Raw genomic sequence first — 5,000 nt, 5'->3', positions numbered from 1 at the left:
GTTATACTAATACATCTGTTTGTTGTCTACACCACCTGTCTTCGTCTTTTGTTTTTTTTTGTGAATTCTCCCTATATATATGTATATATATATAAATAATATATAAATATATGCATATATCCATACATATATATATACATACCTACATCTGTATGTATACATACATGCATATATGGGTACAGGACATAAAAAAAAAAAACGTTAAACACATGAGAAACGAAAACATAAAAACGAAAACAGAAAACGAACATATTCTGAACAACGAAAAAAACAAACAGAGAAACGAGACATGCAACATAAAGAGTATACCCCATCGTCAGTTGTCCCTGTTTCATCTACTCTGCGTTTCGAAGGCAAGGACATATACACACATATTTATTATGGTTATACAAGAATATTGTTGATAGTGACTTCGAAGTTTCGGCTAGCTAAGCTATCGATGGTTTGCTTAGCTGGCCGAAACTTGGAAGTTACTGTCAACAACACTCTTGTATACGAATAATAAATTTGTACTCTGCAAAAGAATAGAGAAAACCATCAGATTATTGTAAAATTGTCTATTATATAGCCGAGCAAAAAAAAAAAAAGCAAGCATTAATATACACACATTTGTATTCATTCATATGTTTATATTTATATATATATATATATTTGTGTGCGTATATGTGTGTGCACGCGAATGTATGTGTATGTGAGCGCGCGCGCGTGTGCGTGTGTGCTATTTTTTCACAAGTCATTCTCGAGCACCAGTATATCAAATTCTATGTTCCCATGGCGGCCGTCAATCGAATTCAGTCTGTTGCTTCAGTATGTATGTGTAGTACACGTTTTAATTTTGTGTCACACTGCGTTTAATATCGTGTGTGCTTGCACGCGCGCGTATGTCTGTGTGTGTGAGTGTGTGAGTATGTGTGTGTGTGTGCGCGTGTGTTTGTTTGTGCAAGTGCGCGCGCGCAACCATGTGTGTAATGTGTTTAACTTGATATTCGATTTGTGTTTGAATAACTGAAAGCGTAATATGTGTTAAGTTGAGACAATTGATAGCATTCATTTTGAATGTCTTTATCTTTTACGTGTTCCAGTCATTAGACTGCAACCATTCTGGGGTACCATCTTGAAGAGCTCTTTGTCGAATGAATGAACCTCAGTACATCTCTCTTTATTGTAAAGCCTGGTACTTATTCTAACTATCGCTTTTGCTGAACCACTAACTTACGAGGACGTAAACAAAACAACACTAGTTGTCAAGCATTGGTGGGAAACAAACACAAACACACGCGCGCCCACGCACGCACACAAATATACGACGGGTTTCTTTCAGTTTCCGTCAACCAAATCCACTTACAAGGCTTTGGTCGGACCGAGGCTGCAGTAGAAAGCATTTGTCCAAGCTGCCATGCACTGGGGACCAAACCCGGAACCATGTGGTTGAGAAGCAAACTTCTTACCCGAGAGCCACGCCTACCCCTACAAATATCTTCATATTCCGGGAATGTTACAGTGCTAAACTCTTTGATGTCGGGAACCAGTGGAGACCACTGACAGTTCGTGTTTATATATATTTTTTCTTTTATTTGTTTCAGTCATTGGATTGCAGTCATGCTGAGGTACTACCTTGAAGGGTACAGTGCAGAGTTTCTTAATCGTGGCTCATGGACCCTTGAGGCTTCACGTAAGATTTTGTTGTTTAAGTTTATGTGCAATTAATTGGTTATGCTTCTACAATACACAAACATATCTAATTATTTTTTTATACAGTTCCCTATAATAATTAATTTTAAAAAGAGAATAAAGTCTTTTAAAACATCGAATAACAACGAGGTCTACAAGAATAAAATAGGAATCAAAGAAGTCCATAGGAAAACGAGAGTTGAGAACCATGGGACCATTAGTTTAGTGGAACAAATCGATCCCAGAACTGTTTTTCTCTCTTTCTGTTGAAACTTGGTACTTATTCTATCGGTCTCTTCTTCCGGACCGCTAATTTATAGAAATATAAAAATAAACCATACTGGTTGTTAAGCAGTGATAGAGGATAAACATAGGATCTTTTCTGTTTGGGTTCCAATTTTCAATCTCTTCAATTTCTGTTCGAATTTGTAAGGATGTAGTTTTATATGCTAATCAATGCCATGAAATTCATTTTCACCATTAACCAATAAATAAATTTATTAGCTTTTAAAGTTTTCAAATTTTGGGTTATTTTAGGCAATCGTAAGCTACAATCATGCCTGTTTCCATAGTAACAAACCAAACATGAACATTCTTTTGTCTGCGTGATAGCACGTGTTGACAAATAAATTCTACGCAAAAACATGTGCATCGACGTTGTGTTCTGTTGCTTGTGCCCATCAGCTGTTTGTACTCAGGTCAAGGGATGTGCTAAAAATAACAGCCAAATAGGACTTAAATCACGCATCCCCAAATTCTTTTAGGGGTTTTGCATAATGGTACGAATTCCCGAGTGTAGAATACAAATTCGCAAAAATTTTCTGAAAATTCCAAAAAAATGAAAAAGTTATGAGAGGTTATGTGCAGTACGTAAAGCAGAAGTTGATTTATTTATTGTTTCATATTAAAACTCGTCACACACAAAATGACAGCTTCCAAATCCTGTTTTCCGACTGGGTGAAAATTATCAAATTTTAAACCTCTATAACGTTTTAAAGATTTTTTTCTTGCAAAAGTGAAATATCTCCTGATATTCAGCTTGGAAAACTACATTAATACATTAAAAAAAATTTTAATCTTCAATAAACTTTGAAATTTCCACAGCTGTAGCCAAACAGAAAAGATTCCAAGCACGCACACACACACACACACACACACACACACACACACACACACACACACACACACACACACACACACAACCGGCTTCTTTCAGTGTCTGTCTACGAAATCCACTGACAAGTATTTTGTTCACCTAGGGCTATAGTAGAAGACACTTGTCCACATGGAAAATAGCAGATTTCAGTTTTGTTCTGCGTTGTATAACTATAGCTAGAGCAAGGCCCTGGAGGGGGAATTAATAGATGTTATTGCCAAGAATTTCTGTCAGACGAATCCGAGAATCTAAAGACGAAATCTTCAATGATGCTTTGAGCTAATTATAAATTTCTGTATTTTCTGTGCTTCTATATAATTAATTACGTGTGAATATCTATATTGAATGCGTATGCTTGCGCGAACACATGCGTAACTATGGCGACGCATAATAATGATATGAGCATATGCGCTTTTAATGTTACTCATGATGACATACACGCGTGCGTGCATACACACTCACGCACACACACACACACGCGTTCACACATATATGACTTTGCGTGTGCTTATGTATTACAGCCTTAAAGAATGTGCGTGTTGTGGCTATGTATTGTGCTGTATTAGTGTCACTGTGTCAATGAGTTTGAAAAGGTTATGTTATGTTGTTTATCAATAGATTTATTATTTACATGTTAATATTGTGTAGACAAGTTACTATGTACGGGCACATAAAGTGTGCCCGTACATATACTTGTAGCACGCCGGGCAAAATACTTAGCGGTAGTTCGCCTGTCTTTACGTTCTGAGTTCAAATTCCGCCGAGGTCGACTTTGCTTTTCATCCTTTCAGGGTCGATGAATTAAGTACCAGTTGCGTACTGAGGTCGATCTAATCGACTAACCCACTCTTCAAAAATTTCGGGCCTTGTGCCTAGAGTAGAAAAGCAATCAGTTTCAATACATATCTATCTATCTATCTATCTATCTATCTATCTATCTATCTATCTATCTATCTATCTATCTATCTATCTACATATATTAACACACACACACACACACACACACACACACACACACACACACACACACACACACACACACACAGATGTGTACGAGAATGAAAAAATGTTAATTCATAAAGACAGATAAATTAAAGCAAATCGCCCACAAATTATTATCAAAGACTGCCAGGGAAAGAAATATTTATAAAGCGTTGTAGCAATTCTAGTGAAAGACAAGTAATTCTAAGAAGCAAAAAAAGAAGAAGAACAGATTATCAGAATACGACTTATGCAGTCATGTGTAGGTATGGCTGTGAGGTTAAGAAGCTTGCTTTGCAATCACATGCTTTCAGGTTCAGCCTCACTGCGTAGCGTGTCTTGCACGAGAAGCTTCTACAATAACCCCAGGCCGACTATTGCCTCTTGAGTAAATTTGATAGATAGAAACTGTGTGGGAACCCGTTGTATATATATATATATATATGTATTTGTTTTGCAAAATTTTTGATGTGAAATCGTGTGTTGAAACAGATGTTGTTGTACTTGGGGATGGTCATATTGCCAGTTTAGCCAACAAAAACACACGCACTGTATATTTGGTGTTAATTTACTTCAGTTTTATATTACATTACATTACATTAATCCTATTTCGGCCAGAGTTCTTTCGTCACACTTCTGTGACCTCATCAGTGGTCCTTTGCTTTCTTCTTTCTTATGTGTGTCCCACCTTGCTAACTATCAGCCATTTTGTATTTTGTATTCCTATTGTATGTGTCTACGCATGCGTATCCCTCAATGTGTGTCTATGTTTTTTAAGTGCATGTGTGTGTATGGGGAGTGCCTGTATTATCTATATCCTCTGTTCACACTAACTCTTCGTAAGAGTTTTTGGTGAACCCCCTCGACCGTCTCTTCCGATGTTAGTTGTCGTCCAGCTCCTTTTGCCTTGCACAGACAGCCTTCTTCTTTGAAATTTTTGTGTCCTGTCCAAATCTGCATTGCCGTTGGTGACTTTTTAGAGAACTTTCTCACAAATGCACGCTGCACAGTCATGTTCAACTGTGTCCGAGCATACTCCGACACACAAACCGCCTTTTCTCTTCCAGTGAATGCCATTTCTATACCTGAAAAGATAAACATATCAAACATTAAACATAAAATTTTGACTTGTTTTTCTACATGCTGTTAAAATTTGAAATCATTTGAACAAGAACTAGCAAAGTTATTAGAT

This window comes from Octopus bimaculoides, chromosome 7 (genome assembly GCF_046866305.1).
Source record: "Octopus bimaculoides isolate indiv1 chromosome 7, ASM4686630v1, whole genome shotgun sequence".
NCBI classification, from domain to species: Eukaryota; Metazoa; Mollusca; class Cephalopoda; order Octopoda; family Octopodidae; genus Octopus; species Octopus bimaculoides.
This window is presented reverse-complemented; position numbering follows the sequence as displayed.